The following is a 17,516-nucleotide window of genomic DNA, read 5'->3' on the forward strand; positions in this document are numbered from 1 at the left end:
CGCCACCCCCACCCTGGAAACTTCTTCCAGCCTGGGGTCCCCACCAAGTCACGGGGGGTCCCCTCCGTGACCGTGGAAGGCGCGGCCCCCACTCCGCTCCCGAACCTCGAGCGCCCCGCAAAGTCCCTGGCGGGAGTCCCAAGGCCCGGCCCCGCTAGCCTTTCCTCCCGGCGACCCCACTGGGGCAGGAGGCGGCCGGGCTCCCACCCTCGGGCGGGTCCTGCTGGAGTGGCGATGGGGAGGATGGCGGGAGGACACGGGCACGGCGCCCCGAAGCCCTCTCTCCGGCAACACCGCACTCTCCAGCCCCGGCGGGTGTGCGGGCGGGGGGCCTGCGGCAACAAGTGACGCTACAGATGGGGGCCAGTGCACCCCCGTGGGGCGCAGGGTGGCGGGCTCCCAGCCGACCCCGGCGAAGCCATCCCCGCACCCCGCTCCGCGGGCGAAGCCCCGGAGGCGGAGGTGTGGGGCGACCAGGGAGCGGCTCTCCCCAAGTCCGAAGTCTCCCGCCCCAGTTTTCGCCGCCTGAGCCCCGAGCACAATTGCCAGGGATGGGGGGACGCAGGCCGGGCAGGAGCCGCCGACGTGGAGGGGTTGCCGAAGGTGGGGCAGCAGCGAGAGGAAGCACGATTCCCCACGGCCTCCCCCACTTGGCAAATGCTTTCCCCACAACCCACCCTCCAGGCCTCCCGGGCAAGGGCCCAGCCTGGCCAGCTGGAGCGGATTTGGGCGAAGGAGGAAAAGGGGCTCCCACCCCCTCCCCGGCTCCCCTCCGTCGCCCTCCCTGATTGGCTGTGCGTCCCTGGAGCCCAACTTCAGTCGCTCCAGACTCTGTCTGAGCCCCAAGTGCGCGGGAGGGCTGCGACCCGGAGCGGGAGGGGCTGCCGCGAACCCAGGGGTTGGCATCTCGGGGGCCGCCGGGGGACGGGCGCGGACGGGGTCGGCCCCCCAGCCTCCGCGAGGCTCGGCTCGCCGAGTCTCGTGGCCTCCGCTCCTCTCCGCCCCCCGCCCTTTCCTTCCCTCCCAGCGGCGGCCTCCCTCCTCCTCCCCCCGCACCCCGCCCGCCCGCCCGCCACCTCCCCACCGGTTTCTCATTCCTGCCACTAGCGCGCTCGGCGGCTCATTCCGCGGCCGCCGCCAGCCGAGGGGAGAGGCGCTCGCAGATGCCGCGGGGGCCGCTCGCAGCCGCCGCCGACTTGTGAATGGGACCCGGACTGGGGCCCGGGCTGACTCGGCGGCGCCCGCCCTGCGCCGGGGACCGACGGCCGCCGCTCGCGCCCACCCTCCGGGGCTCCAGGTAGGCGCGCCGCCGGTGCCTTCCTCTCGCCTGGATGGGGCTCCTGGAGGAGGGAGGTCTCGGGATGAGAATTTCGGGGAGGGGGGAGGTCTGACTGGGGAAGGTTTCACTAATGCAAAGAAAATGAGGGAGAGCGCGGAGATAAGAGAAGATTTGTTCAAAAATAATAAAAGGGAGAAGGGAGCCAGCTGTGGGCGCGGGCAGCGCAGGGGGCACGGGCGCCAGATGTGCGCTCCAACCTCTCTCCCGCTCCGGCCTCCTCCGAGGTCCGCGCCGAGGCCGCGGGGCAGAGGGCTTGTCCCCGGGCCGGGGCGGGAGGCTGCGGAGCTGCGCCCGGACGCGCCGACAGCCTTCGGTCGGGTCTCAGGGGAAAGTCGCCCCCGGGCACTGCCCGCCCGCTCGGCGCGTCTTTCCCCAGCGGCGACGTGACTGCGCTCTGCGGGGCTCCTGCCCCTGATCCCCATCCCCGCCGGGCGCTCGGAGGCTCAGCCCTCCGTGCCGGACCGCCTGGAGGCCCCGGGAAGCGGGAGGCGCCCGGCTCGCGTCGGCGATTCCCCGCACTTTAATGGCTTGGGTCTGGGTCCGCCGACTGCGGCTCCCGGCCGCCGACTGCGGCGCGCGCTCCAGCCCTCCAGCCGGAGTCTCTCGGAAGGCATGGGGGGCCGTTGACCAGCGCCCGCCGGCCCGAGGGGAGATCCGCGAGCGGTTCAGACCGGGGCTCAGCCTCGGGGTTGGCGAACCCCGCCGCGGTCAGTGTTAACTTTGCGAACCCAGCCTCCGCCTCCTCCCGGAGCGCGCCCTGCCTCTCCAGCCCGCACGGCCTCCTCCCTCGGCTTGGCCCCGGAACGCGAGCTTGGAGTGGGAAGCGCGGGGTAGCCGGCAGGATGGGGAGGGCGGCGCGGAGAGCACCGTTTCCCCCTCCACCCGCGGAGCCGGGGCAGAGCCCGCCTAGTGCGGTGAGAAAAGATCCCCAGAGAAAGTGGGGTCAGGGAGGCCCCTGGGTAGCTAGCTCTTCCTTATCCCTTTTTTTGCCGAGGCCCTGCTTTCGCTGGGGCGTGGGGGTGCGGGTGCCGCACGCCTCCCTTCCCAGGGTGAAAGGTTGGCTAGATGCTAGGAAAAGCCCTGTTGCTTTTGCTGATAATGCAGCAGGAATATCACGGGCCATCGCACTGTTATTAAGAAATTGCATCTTTTAATTATTTCATAAAGCCATCCCTGCTCCGTGATGGGTCGTCCCTAAGGGGTGGGTGGGGGTGATGGTGGTGGAGGGCTGTTCCGGAAACCCTGCTGCAGGAGAGTATAGATCCGCCTAAAGTCTGCCCTCCCATTCCCCCCTTAAAAAAACCTTTTCTTGTTTTCCTTTTCCGATCATTCCTATCGGTTTCAAATGAGGCATGGAATAAGTTTTCAGTTTAATCACAGGGAAGCCACGATAATTAATCTGGCAAGAGGATGGATCAATTGCTTTATCGCTTAGGCTAGCAGCGGACGCAGATGCTTTTGCCAGGGGGAAGAGGGCGGGGATGGAGAAGTTTTCTTAGGAGCGAGGACCCGCCAGCATCGGATCAGCCCTGTAGGCCAAGCTGGGGTTTGAGCGCTAGAGCCTAAAAGGATAGGGGAGAGGAGAGAAGAGGCTGACCTCCATTTTATTCATCCTGGAGTTTATTTTTCCTATAAATAAGGAGACACAGACACCAGAAGTAGTCGCTACTCAACCCCAGCTACATGGAGCCTGATCTTCCTTCTGTAGAACAAAGGGCGAAAAGTTGGGAAACAAAGGGACAGACTTGTGGCCAATCCCAGAGGGACCCTGAAACTCCTGGTCCCTGCTGTGAATTCATCCTGAGATTCGAAGCAAAGTTTCCGAGTTGGCCAGTGGGCCCTGGAATCCAAACCTCTGAAACCTTGCCTGGTACAAAGGAATGTGAGGAGTTTTCCAGTCTAGACCAGGGAAAGGCATCCGAGAAGCTGGGGAACTTGGCTTGCGTGAGAATGATCATGACATCTTGCTTTGGAAGCATTGCACATGCATGCTTCAACCATACAGCAGCCAGGCTTTATTAAGAGTGATTATCTCTCGCATTCTTTACCTTGTTATTTTAGAATCTGCATCAGCTGGCCATTTTATGACATTGTTTGAAGAAAAGAAATGACCCCCCACTCCACCCTTGGGGGGAGGGGGAAATGAGGAGATGCATTGAAAGGACTGAGCTAGAATAATCTGTTGAGGCCCAGGCACGTAGATTTACTCAAACCTGGGCTTCGTGCTCACTAGAAAGATAGGCTTTTAAAATAGTTCTGACTCAAGCAGCGGACCATCTTGATAGCACTTCAGAACTTCCATTATGTTCAACGTTCTTATCAGAACACCAGACGGTAAAATTACTAGAAACCTAAATTCTGTTTTCAATTAAGATGCAATCTTGTGTTAATTCGAGAATTATTTTAAAAAGTTATGGCCTCTGGTTTTTTTATAACTCCGAACTCAGGTTTTCTCTGTGCAGTGGGGGCTGTGGCTATGGATGGTGAATTGCTTATGGGTGCGAGGAGGAGGGCCAGGGTTGGAGAGCCATGCCAGGATCTGGGGGGAATACAGATCAATTTCATGCTCCTTTAATGCACTTGTCTTCATAATTCATGGTTTTTCTTCCACTCTGAATGGAATTACATGGCTGCTTTGTAAAGATTCTGGTTTGGGGACCCTCGTGTGGGAAACGCCGTGACTTTGACCTCGAGGCTGGATTTACAATGCCAGCGCTACAATCCTGTGAGCATAGTGTGTCTCCGAACCTTGCCAGTGACTGCCTGTGACTTATGAAGTTGACGGTTCACGTAAACTTTAATCTGTGATATTCAAATCTATTTTCAGAACCATCGAAACAGATCTGTAAACCTGACTTTAGGGTTCCTTCATTTTCAATACAACTATGTAGGCAGATGTCCAAGAACCAATCATGTCATTTATGTTGATTTCCAGTATCAATTTTTTTTACTTTGATATAGGCATACCTAATAATTAGATCATAATGATAGAACAGTGGCTTATAGAGTTAGAAAGTAGGTGGCAAACCTTTTTTTTTTTTTTTAACTGTCAAGGTTGAAGAATGGCTGAATTCCCAGTTGTTTTTTGTGGGGGTTTTTTTCCCTAGAAAATCTGAGCAGCCAATGATTGAAGAGATTGAAATGTGTTTGGGATGTTTTCCCCCCTTATGAAATCAGTTAATGTTTCATATATAGAACCCGCTTTCTAGATCACCAAGGATTGTGAGTTGCCCACCTTTCCAATGCAGAGGCATTGCCTCTGAAATAGGTACAGATCTTTGGTCTCTAGAAATGCGTGGTTTATTTCACTGGAGGAACCACATCAACAGGTCTGTTAAAAAGAAAGAGAAGTTGGGCAAATTCTGGTGCCCCCGTAGGAGGAAGAATCAGCTTTCCCACCAGCATTACTGTGATAGCCATCCACAGCCTCCTCGATGGGCAGGAAGGACGAAAGAAAACACTCCAGGGAAGGTAATTAGACATCTTTCTGCTATAATTTTACCCTGACATTGAAAGCCTTGTGCCTCTCTGGAAAGGCGCTCCTTCGCGGAAGGTTGCACTTCTGGCCACTAGAGGGCAATGGCGCCCTTCCCCAACCTTCTGCATGGGGCCCATCTGCTTTTGAGGGCACCGTGAAAAGCCGCTTTGTTACCGCCAGCCTTGTCGGGGCCTCTCCGGAGAGACCGAATTCAATCTAGTTGTGGTTCAGGCTACTGCTCCAGCAGTTTGTCAGGATTTACATCTTTCTAGTCGGTGGATCTCCTTACCTTCAGCCTCTTCCTCCTGCCTTGGAGTTTACTAGACAATTGGAGAATCTTATCATTTGAGAAATGGAGCAGAAGATGGGTGGGGGCTGGGCTGCATGATAAACAAGGTCAGCTCTCACCCAGGCAATGAGCCCTGAGGGTTTGCTCTGGCTCTTTTTCTCTATTTTCTTTCCTGCTAGTCTAGAGCATCATTTCAGACTCCGAGGGGAAGGGACTGGATAGAGAAGAGAAATATTAGTGAGATTGCTGTGCTATCATAGCCTGTGCCTTCAAGAAGTTTTGAAGACATCTGCAAGCCATTTCTGATTTGCAAAAAAAAAAAAGAGTTTGATTTTTGGTACACACATTGGGGCATGGAGTTTTAAATATAACAGTAAATGTTTTCCTATTCCCTTTAACCCGTTCTTGACATTGGAGTACAAACAGAGAACTTGAGCAGAGAATAACATTTCTTTCAAGATTGGTCCTCATGCACTGGAGTTTAATCATTTGACTAACCCCCCCTCCCCCCGCGCCAGTGATATGGAAATTACCGTCTATGATTAAATTGCATATTTCAGGCTGCACACATTTATATTTGTTACAGGTTGATCATGTCATTATGAAAGTTCAGAGAAAGCATGAAAAAAAGCGTGCTATATTGTAATGAAGAGGAAAGCTCTACTTAAAAAATAACTACTGTCCTAAGTGGATTTTTATTTGTATCTTTTTTTTTTTTAACTGAGTGCAGAGGCCTCCCCCATGAATCAGCAGTGAAGTCTTGCAGCCCTGAGCGTGAGCTGGAATGCTCAGGCAGGAATCAATGCAGATGGATTAAGGGCGGGAGTATGCAGTAACTCAGGGGAAAGTAAGACAGAGTGTTTTGTAAACCGATGCTCCCTTACCGTTGGGTGGTTTAGTTAACTTCAAAATTTTTCATTGTTACTTGGTTTAATTAGTCACAGGCGGTTGCAGAGTTCGGAATTCTCACTGAGATAAAGCGTTGCTCCCATCCTCGGTATGGTCCGGTGTCTGCTCAGGGAGAGCACCTGGCACATGGGATGTTAAGTGAGATAGGAATAAAAGAGGGAAGAAGAGAGTGAAGGAGGAAAGGGAGGAGGGGAAAGAGAGAGATGAATGATGCTGTTTCCCACGGCAGGTCAAATGCTGGTCTGTCTGTCTGTCTGTCTCTCCCCAAAGCCCCCATTTAGACCATGTGAGGTGCCGAACCCAGAAAGTTGGCATAAACAGCTTTGCTGGCCACCGTCAGCAGCGGCCAGGGACTTACTCTATTGCCTGAATAAGCACTGCCTTTTTCTCCGATTTTCCTGGTTGTGTCAGGCGAAGGAACACCTTCATTCACTTCCTCCATGAACTGCCTTATCTGCCAGAAGTCTTTCACAAGTTAAAGGTCTCCACTTCCCTTGAATAAATGGCTCTGGGCTCAGCTTCTTCCCTGATGGGATGGTCACCTAACGTAGCCATAGGAGTGGAGGAAGCTCTTCCTTGATTTCAGTTGAAGGCCCAGGGGGATCTCTTTTCAGTCTTCTTCAGGCTCCATCCGTGAGAGCAAGCAGAGAGAGGAGAGGAGCAGCCCTGCCATCGACGCTCCCTTGTTCTTGATAAGATGGAGCATGGATGAGGGCGGGCACAGACATATGCGATCTACTCACTGCGCTCCACCCGCCATGGATCCCTGGGAACGTGATTCCCACGATCACACCCCGCAGGCCCGGACCTGTGTCCATCATCCCTGAGGCCTGGATCAGCTCTTCACACTGGAGGCAGCCTCGCCCGGTGGCAGAGCCAGGATTCGGCCGAGGAGAGGGAGACCAAGAGGCTCAGTTGCTGTTAGGTCCTGTCTGTATTGAACATGTTGATCTTTTACTCATCTTGGATTTTCTTCCATTCATCTTGTTTTTTTTTTAAATATGGCATTAAAATATCATTTATCTTGATTACTGAGTTTTTTGGGGGGCATTTCCTTAGATTTCGTGCCTCACCTGCCTCACCCGGGTTCCAGCCCTGCCTGGCATTTGGGTCCTTCTCAAGCCCAGCTCCACGGCTCCCAAAGGGCATGGCCGAGGATAAGCTGCACGACTTCTCTGAGACTCAGTGCCTCTTCCGAGAAAATGAGTTAATAATGATATCTGTGTCCTGGGATTGTTGTAAAGACAGAGGAGAATTGAGTGCAATGCCCAGTTCCTGACAAGCACCCAGGACAGGCTCAGGCCTTTGGTCCTCTTAGAAACAGACCTGAGGTTACGTTTTATAGACCAACGGGGGCAGGTGGCAGGTCTTCCTTACAATCACGTGGCTGGAATCCTGCACTGAGCATTCGCTTCCGATTGCGGCCTCTCCCGGTTAGTGATGAATTGTTTATTAGTGCCTGGCCTTTTAAAAAATCATTTCATACCTTTAAGGGATCCATCCCTCTTCCATTTAAAATATTCGGGGGCGGGGCGGGGAGGCGAGATTGTAGAGATAACGATGGCCTTTGAAAAGAGGCTGGCTCCTATCTTTGCATCTTCTCCCTGTTCCCTTTTGCACATGGGTTTTTCTGGGACACGTCCTCGCCCGGAAGTAATACCTTCTCAGGAAAATCTGCTAAGCAGGTGATGTTGAGATATTCATCACAAGGTCTGCTTTCATTGGGAAGGGACTCGTTGCTATTCCAGACTAGCTTCCATGGTCATTAGTCTCTCGATAAATCATCACCATTTCACGACTTCCCCTGTTTGTTTTCCAGGTAAATGTAGTTTGGGGCTTTCAGGTGGGTGAGCGCGGGGGACCTTTTGGACTCGGCTAGAAACGCGTGTGCCTTGTCCGCAGTCTCCCTCGGGTCCCTGCAAAGCCACAGTCACCGCCACGGGGCCCTGAATGGATTTCCGCCTGTTTTCACACACAGCATCACAGCCAGGCTGGGCTTCCGGAGGCTCGTGGACCTCCCAGGTCCACGGTGTCCCGTCTGCAGCCTTCTTGTGTCATCTGAGTCCGCTTGGCAGTGACAGGAAATAGCTGCCTATGTCTGTCTGGAAAAGGCGAGGGGAGGGAGCCAACTTTCTGAAATGCTACTGTGTGCCGGGTGCTGCCCCTGCCGCCTCCTTTATTCTGTGCAGCCACCCAGTAGGGAGGGTGCTGTCCTCTGCATTTTACAAAAGGGGAGACCGACGCTTGCCTAAGCTCACGAGGCTGGAGGAAGGAGAGCGGGTGTCCAAGCCGGGACTCCACATGCTCACCCGTTTTCTGTTATTATTTTTTTTTTTTATTCTCACCCAAGGATATATTTATTGATTTGGGAGAGAGAGAGAGAGAAACATCAATGTGAGAAACATGGATCGGCTGCTTCTCATACGCATCTTGACTGGGGATCAAACTCGCAACCTGGGTATGTGCCCTGACCAGGAATTGAACCCACAACTTTTTGATGGATGGGATGATGCTCCAAACAGCTGAGCCACTGGCAGGGCAGGCACCGGTTTTTATACAAATTGTGACACACGTCCCAAGTGCAAGCTTCCGAGCTTTGTGGAGAGCAGCTAGACAGAGAGCTGAGCTGGCTGTTGGACCTTGTGCCCCTACAAGATCCCAAATCTTATCCATAAAAGGAGCTTCCAGATCTTCTGGTCCAACTCTCTTCTCAGCAGGTTTTCTGTTTGCCATTCATCCTAAGCATCTTTTAAAAAAATACTATTTTTTATTGATTTCAGAGAGGAAGGGAGAGAGAAACATCGATGATGAGAGTGCATTATCGCCTGGCTGCCTCCTGCACGCCTCCCACTGGGGATCAAGTCCACAACCCGGGGCATGTGCCCAGACTGGGAATCAAACCGTGACCTCCTGGTTCATAGGCCAGTGCTCCACCACTGAGCCACACTGGCTGGACCATCCTAAGCTTCTTAAATGTTCCCAGGCCAGCCTGCTAAGGCCCTCTCAGGAACCCAGGACACTAGAGGTGCTGCATTAACTGCTCATTAAATTCCCTATTGAAGGAGGAGCTAACCTACCCCTCTTCTGTATCTTTCCCCCAATAGATGCCCTTGTCTCCACTCCCCATCTCTTTACCCTTTTCAGCCCTACAAATACTTGAAAATTGGTGCCAGGTAGTTGTTAAAATCCAGCATCTACAGAGCTTGGTGCTAATTTCAGGCATTGTGCTAAGAACATTCCTTGTAATATCAGTCTTAGTCACAGTGACCCTGAGGGCTGGTAAGATTGTCCCTAGCATCTTACAGAAGGAAGAAAAAAACCCAGCACCCTGACATTCCACAGCAACCCTGGGATTCAAAGTCAGGCATCTGACACCAAACTTCATGACAGGATCAGGATGCCCTGCCACTCAGTGCTTCGGTGAATCTGATGAGTTATGGTTTCCAGACCTCTCTCCGTCCTCCTCTCTCCCTCCTGCTTCCATACCATTTTGTCGTTGTCCCCTTTAACTACCGGCTCCTTACATCAGGTTCCTCGTTGAGGACAGTAACCACTGCAGGGCACTGACATGCACCACTGCCTCCAAGGAGGCCTGGGAGACCCACTTCGCCAAGTAGGATTCTTCGGTCTGAAGTCGCTAACTGAATGACTAGCTATTCCAGCCCACCTTCACTTAGAGATGAGGCTGAGGGACCCAGAGGGACCCACAGGGAGGAATTACGGCTTGTCTACCATCACACGGCAATTTAGGGGCAGGTAGAAAAAGAACTGGGCAGTCTTGCCTCTTACCTCCATCTTCTACCACTATGTGCAAGCTAAAGGTGTTTCGAGTGGACAGGTGTGTGTGTGTGTGTGTGCATGTGCATATGTGTACAGGTATACCCTGTATGTTATTGAGCAGTTACATTGTGAGACTGATAATGTGGGGTTCTGCATGAATCTATTGTTTGAAAATCATGGTTGTTTGATGTGTCATTTGATGATATTTTGCAGAGTGTACCACTTAACCTCGGCCTTCAGCTCTGTCCTCCTTAATAGTCACCTGCTGTTGATGTCTCCATTCCAAGCGTCCTTGGGTAACAGTGTAAGAACTGTGTGCTCACCTTGCCACCCCAAAGCCTGCACAGGGCCCTCTGGCAGGGTGAGGGTGGAACTCAGTTTCAGGCTCATTTCGTTGTTGCTTACTTTAATGAAAGGCCTTGTGCTGAGCACAGGAGCTGGTCAAATCCCAGGGCCTTCCCCGAGAAAGCTAACAATATCCATGGTGCAGAACATAGTGAGTCTGTCTATTAAAACTCAAGGAGAACATAGTAGGTCTGCCTATAACACCTTGAGGAGGACATAGTAGATTTGTCTATAAAAACCCAAGAAGAACATAGTAGGTCTGTCTATAAAACCCAAACCTGCATGCAGTAAGTGTGGCAAAGGTGGTGTGAACAAGCAGGGCCACAGGAAGGACATGGCCCATCCAGCTCGATGATCAAGGATGCTTTGGGAAGGAATAACAGACTTGCACTCCTGCGTAGTAAGTAGGGACCCTGGAGGCCAGCTGGACCAATGCATTATGCCACCAGGTGCCCCAGCTGTGGCTGCCATGAGTTGCTGATGGCTGGAGCCCCACTAACCGTGCAGGCCTTGGGGACTTGCACTGTTAGAAATACTTGCTTAGATCGAGCCAAACTCCATCTTCCCAAGATTCTTTGATACAAGCCTCCCGTGTCGTGCAGAATAGAGGTCATCCTTCGGCCACGTTGCCATGGGTTAAGCTGTCTTCCAGGTGCCTTCTCCACGCTTTCACACCCCCAGAATGAGCGCCCCATCGATTCTGCTCCAGCCCTCCGCAGAAGGACTGAAGACAGAAGTGTAGTCAGCCAGACAGTAGCCTGTCCAGTCCCTTCTGCACAGGTCTCTATTGCAGCCCGAGGCTACGTTACATTAGCTCTCCTTGCCTCCACATCACCCAGAGGACTTGGTTTGGTTTTTTTGTTTCTCCTTATGTGCTGCCGTTCATTCCCTTATCCCCACCTGTCCCTGTGTCCCTGGGCAGGTAAGACACCACGAGGCACCTTCCCTGGCGTTCACACAGGCTCTCTGACCAGGCCGCCCTGCTCGCAGGCTTGGCCCTGCCGCTCCCCAGCCGTGCCGCCCACGTCAGCTCTTCTTCAATTTCCCTGTAACACGGGGTCTGCCTTAGAGGGTGGCTCTGACATGAAACCATCTTGTATAATAAAAGCATAGCATGCAAATTGTCCCCTCGACGGGGAGTTCCTCAGGGAATTCGACCAAGGGGCGGGGCCAGCCAGGGGAAGGAAGAGAGGCCCCGGCCAGCAGCCAGCAGCCGCTAGGGACCCTACCAGTGCACGGATTTCGTGCACTGGGCCTCTAGTATAAATATTTAAAAGTGCACGGAATGGGGTGGCTGTTAAGATTATCCCTGTTATATATTTTGTATCCTTAGGTTCAGTCCGTTGACCCAGTCTCCCCAAAACATTTTGAAATGCAAACCTCTAGTCTGCTATCCAGAATACCTGTCCTTCCTCCTCTCCTCGTGCTGTGGTTGGTATACTTAGTCTCAAACTGCGCTCGGTAAAAACAAAATACAACAACCGGAACAAAAATGCCAGCATAGAATCGGGCAGAATCTGGTTAAGCCACACCAGACCCTGCCTTTCCAGTGATTCCACACCCTGGACTACAACGCCCTACAGCAGGGGTGGGGAACATCCGGCCTGAGAGCGTAAGGTCCAAGAGATCATTAATGCCAAGGCATTGGGGGTGAGTTAATTAAATGTTTGATCAAATACAGCAGGCTCGTTTTTAAGCCGATAATTGTGAGTGGCCCGTGATGGATGCCATCAATATCCAAATGGCCCTTGGCAGGAAACAGGTTCCCCACCGCTGCCCTTCCTGTGTAGTTCTGTTTGCTTGTCGGTTGGTCTGGCTGCGCAGCCTTGGAACCCCCTCCTGTGTGTGGAGAACGACCCGCAGGAGGGTGGTCTAGAGCAGGAAGAGCCGCCTTCTATCCACAGGCCTGAAGGGCTACAGAGTTGCTCCTCGCCTCTCCTGGACGCAGGAACACCCACTCAGCGGCCACCTTTCCAGCTTGTGTGAAATCTGGATTCAGTGTCGAACGCTCACCCCATGGGCCCACACACACAGTCCCTGTGGAAGCCGCCTCGTCCTGTGGCAGGTCTGGTCTGAGGTTCTGCCTGCCCAGGCGTCCCGCCTTCCTGGGCGTTTCCAGAGCCTGCTTCTCTAGTCTTCCCGCAGGAACTGTGCTACTCAGAGCCTGTGCCTGTGGCTTGGAACTCGGAAACCCAAGACTGCAATCCCTGCATGTCCTTGCAAGACTTGTGAGCAACCTCACCCACCCCGGTACTGAGGGGTGTCTAGCTTTCCAGTTCCTCCCGTGTGCTGAATAGAATCATGACCGTTAGATGCTGGGGTGTGAGGTGGAGCAGTGGGTAGCCGCCTTTATGAAACATTGAGTGGTCCCATTGGGGTTGAGCAAGAACTGGGCAGGATGTAGGGCCCAGGCAAAGCCTAGTGGGGTGAGATTTCCCGGGGCACCTGTGGCAGACGGCACAGCAGCTACGTGTGGGATGGGCAAAGGGTTTCTTGGAAGGGGCAGGTCAGGTTGCGTGGGAAAGAGGCCCATGGATACTGGCTGCGCAGCCAATGCAAAATTCCAAAGAGTATTATCCAGAGGAAGCGAAGGCCAGACTCAGGGACATGGGTCCAAATTGGATTCTGACCTGAGGGGACCTAGAGAGTAAGGAGGACAGGAGCCAAACATCTCCCAGAAGCCAGGTTGGCTTACATAGGAACTCTGCAGGCACTGATGAAAGATGTGCCCATAAGACTGGGCACATGGCCCGGCCGGTGGGGCTCAGTGGTTGAGCACTGACCTATGAACTAGGAGGTCCCGGTTCAATTTCCTGTCAGGGCACATGCCCAGGTTGTGGGCTCCATCCCCAGTAGGGGGGCATGCAGGAGGTAGCTGATCCATGATTCTCTCTCATCATTGATGTTTCTATCTCTCTCCCTATCCCTTCCTCTCTGAAATCAATAAAAATATATTTTAAAAAAATGGGCAGATGGCCCCCAGTCACATCCCAGCTTCCTGAGGGGACAGCTCCCATTCCCTGGCAGCGTGGCCTCTGTTGGCACAAGGGTGGGATGATCAGGTGAAAGTGGGTGGTGCTTACAGTGGGCGAATGAGGGCAGTGAGGACCGGTGGATGAATGTTCCCTCTGCGGTGGGCCCATTCCCTCCCAGGATGGCTTTACTGACCACCTCGGGGAGGAATCAGCATCCCCTGCTGGTAAAGGAAACCTTCAGGGGGACCTCAGGGTCTCAGAACTTCTGTCTGCGAGGCCCCGTAGTGGAACCATGGAGTGGCTTTGCTTTTGAGGCTGAGGGAGCCTCTTGCCCAGACCTGACCCCGTCAGCGCCCAGCTGCACAGAACGCATGGACCCATGAGTCTTCATTTCTACGTGATACTCTCTGGTGGGTCACAGAGGACACACGTCCAGACCCCAAACCAAGGACGACTAACCAAGCACGGGTGGGGCCGGCTGGCTGAGCAGCAACATCAGTGGTTACCTGCTTCCCATTGTCTACTTGTTAACGCGTGCATATTCAAGGGTTTTAAATATTTAACCACATATTTAAAGGCTTAATAAACGATCCCATCAACGGTGGCAGCAAAACGGTATTTAAATTCCAGACCCAAATTGAAAAATCAGGGTTCCTTGATGCACACCGTTCCAGTTCACCACCCTTTGCCCTCACAGCTCTTCAGAGTCAGGGAGCTCCCTCCCGAGCTGCCTTACACTGTAGACACGGCGCTAGTGCGATATAGTCTTCCTCTTGATTATTATTCTCGGAACCTCAGAGGCACCGCATAAATGAACTGTCGCTATTAGTACTATGGTCTTAGAGTAAAGAATTGCAGTTTAGCAGTGAGAGCTGTGCACACTCGCCTTCCGAGCAATGCACTGGTGATCCTTGTGTTTTATTCATCACCTTTCCTCCTGCAAACGTGGCAGGGAATCTTCAGCTCAGCAGATCTCGGCGGTGCGTCCGGGCGCGTTCGTTAGGAGACTAATGCAGCCTGAGAGGACCCGTCCTTGCAGTGAGGGATGGGTCCTGGGGAATCCCGTCAGTTCTCCGCTCCCCTCCAACCCCATCCCCACTGTGCCCTGCATTGCACGCCGTGTGCTCTTTCCTCATAGGCGCATAACTTCCCACGGATGGAGAAAGGTCACCTGTCAGCAAGTCTGTGGCCAGCTGCTGACAAATTTCCCTTAACAGGCTGCTCTGTGGGTCCCTCCCTCGGGGCAGACCGGCCCAGGACGGCCCTGGCGTCGTTGATGAATAGCCACGTGGCCTTGGTCAAACCTATTAACCTCAGTTTCTTCATCTGAAAAGTGGCCTTTTGGATCCTCTCCAGCTCTGAAATGGCCTGGCTCTCAGAGCTGCTTCCACAAATCACCTGGCTCGGTGCTCTCTGACCACCCCGGCCCAGCATTGTAGAGAGGAGTGCAGACAACATCACTGGCACGTGAATGCACAGGTTCGGTTTTCCCACGCAGAACGTGTCTGCGTGAGATAGTGGGCAAAGTATGCCTGCGGGGTGAGGAGTTAGGGACTCTCTGTGGAGCCCGCTGAGTGCGAAATCCAGGGCTTTGAAGGCCATTCCTTAGGTCCCAGGCAGCCTTTGCAGAGTCTGGGGCAGGGGAGTGATGTGTTCAGTACCTCACTAGATGATTTCCGCATCAGCATGGAGAAGAACTGACAGAAAGGGGCAGAGGCTTGAGGCAGGGAGACTGGTGTATGTGTGGGGGGAGGGGGTGTGGGGGGGATGGGATGAGGGTAATGTCATTATTATAATAGCTTTTGTATACTGAGCATTTACTATATGCACACACTGAGCTCAGCGCTTTCCATAAATTATCTCAGTTCATCCCTACTGCAGCCTCGTGAGGTAGAAGCTGCGTAATTATCACCCTTTATGAAACGTGGAAACCAAGATTCGGCGTAGTGAACATCCCCCGGGGTTATGCAGTTAATAAGGGGACCAGCAGGGATGTGAACTAAGGGACTCATTCCCTGTGCTTCAGGCTGTGGATGGGGAGACAGACCTACGAGGCATCCAGGGGTAGGTTCGTGAGACATGCTGCTGACTGTGGAAGAGGAAATGGGGATGGATATGCCCTGAAGTGTTTGCCTAGTGCCCGGGACTCAGCTTCCCACGGATAATCTCCTTGCCCATAAGTAGGAGCCCCGAGGTCACATGGATAGACAGTGGCAAAGGATTCGAACTCAGAACCCACAAGATCCAGGAAGCTTTTCCTGTGATCCTTCTAATGCATCCAAGATTTTGGCTCTCTTCCCCCCTCGCATGATGGAAAGATTGACATCGAGTAGCATGTTTTCTCTAATGGGCACATACGACTGGGGAATATTTCAAACGACATGTTAGGCAGAAGAGAAGCTGTGTTTCCAAGACCCATGTTCTTTTTTGACATTTTGGTCCCTGTCCAGCCTTGGTTTAGATCAGCGGTTCTCAACCTGTGGGTCACGACCCCTTTGGCGGTTGAACGACCCTTTCACAGGGGTCGCCTGAGACCATCCTGCATATCAGATATTTACATGACGATTCATAACAGTGGCAACATGACAGTTATGAAGTAGCAACGAAAATAATTTTATGGTTGGGTCTCAACATGAGGAACTGTATTTAAAGGGCCAGAAGGTTGAGAACCACTGGTTTAGAGGAATCGGAGATGTCACCAAGAGAGTTGCACCGGAACATGTATGTTGCACCCTGGGTTTACAGTGTGTTTCCAGAGGGTGTTGAGAGAAGACATGCAAACACAGTCTTTGTCCATCAGTGGGTGCTCTCCACTTGGGGCAGCACGGTGACCTTGGACAGGGTATAGAAAAGGTGGGGGAAGGGAACCTGTCTGCAACTGCTCCCATGCATGTTAACAAGGACCCAGGCTCCCGAGACATGCGAGAATCATCTCCACTGGGTTTTAACAGGACATTAAGAGACACCCAATGTGTGGCTCGAAGCTAGGACTTCCAAACATATGTCGTTGCAAACACCAGCTTGGCAAAGTCTTGTTCAAAGAGACAAAGGCCACAAGGTCTCTGTGCTTTGCATTTCTTCATCTGCTCTAATATTCTCGGAGCATTTTCATCTGTGGACCTCTTGGTCCATCCTTTTACCCATCCCTTTGTTGTCAGCTCTTTGGGGGGCAGAGGGAACCTGCTTCCCTTGTCTGGATTCGAGTTTCCTCTCTTGTAGAAGAGGGTTAGAATGGAAAATCGCCTCCCCACAGAAGGGATCTGGAAGAACAGCTGAGCTCCGTTTAAAAAGTCCAGAAAGAAGTCTGACCACCCTGCTTGACCCAGAGAATACATGTATGATTCCCCTCTTAGCGCATCCCCTGAGGTTCAGACTGAAAACAAAATTGACGGGAGGGAGGCTCTTGGGAACTCAAAACCTTGTTCTCCATTCTGGTCAAGAGCCTCCCTACCTGTCACCTGGCTCATTTAAATTAAGGGGGGGTCAAAACAAAGCGAGTAAGAAAAGCTTTGTGGGTAGGAATGTGAATTGATTCAATTTATAGATCAGCATGACCCTTAAGGATTGCCTGTCTTTGCTTAAAGTTGAAAATATTGATACCAACTCCTTACCTCATTTTCACATTTGCATGGGAAACGATTTGATTAGCATTTTCTTCTGAAGATGGTTTTCTTCTGAGAAAGTTAAGGTGACTGTGTCTGCTGGGCCCCCTGAGGTTGCCTGCCCCGGCAGGGCTGGTTGGGAGGCAGAGCAGAACTATTTGGGAGAAGGTGCCTCTACCTGCACTGTTCCTCCTTTCAAGGCTCAGCTGGTGTGCAGAGAGGGGAACACTGTGGATGCCATTCACGTGCTCTCAAATATGAGAAAGTGTGCTAATACCACTTTAATTTTCATATCGAATTGAACAAGAAATGAGTTTGTCGGAAATAATCATGTGGAGTGCGGAGGTGCCGGGCTGGGGAGTTAGTGAGCTGTGACTGTGACTGTGAGGTGACCTTGTGTGGTGGGGATGTGTGGATGGAGGTCATCCAGGATGCTGGACCCAATTACACCCCCTGGGGACTCCTGGAGCCATTCCTGGCAGCAGCTCACCCGCAGGGGATATTCCCCAGTGTCCTGCTGCAGCTGGCTCAGCCTCTGCCTCGCTCCCCGTGGCCTGCTGGGCCCCTTACAAAAACCACGCCAAGTTTTAGAAAGGAAAAGAAAATCTTTATGTAGAGTTCCTTCTCTATGAAAGGTGTGCTCTACCTTAAATAACAAATAACGTGTCTTGCTTCGACTGGTTGGCTTCGTTGATTGGAGCATCATCCCAGACACCAAAAAGGTTGTGGGTTGGGCACTTACAGGAGGCGACAGATTGCTGTTTCTCTGTCTGTCTGTCTGTTTGTCCCTCTCTTCCTC

The 17,516-nt window shown here is 52.8% G+C and overlaps 1 protein-coding gene across 1 annotated transcript in view; it reads left to right on the top strand.

Moving 5' to 3' along the window:
- Positions 1 to 1,140: 1,140 nt before the first annotated feature.
- The window catches only part of CDH11 (cadherin 11), a 131,171-nt gene continuing 114,795 nt past the window's right edge, over positions 1,141 to 17,516 (top strand). The window contains exon 1 of the mRNA XM_070397782.1: positions 1,141 to 1,297. The gene's annotated coding sequence lies outside the window, so the exon portion shown is untranslated. The remainder of the gene's footprint in view (positions 1,298 to 17,516) is intronic.

The sequence above is a fragment of the Myotis yumanensis genome, unplaced genomic scaffold (genome assembly GCF_028538775.1).
Source record: "Myotis yumanensis isolate MYYU_CA2020_CCGP unplaced genomic scaffold, mMyoYum1.0.hap1 SCAF_18, whole genome shotgun sequence".
Lineage (NCBI taxonomy): Eukaryota > Metazoa > Chordata > Mammalia > Chiroptera > Vespertilionidae > Myotis > Myotis yumanensis.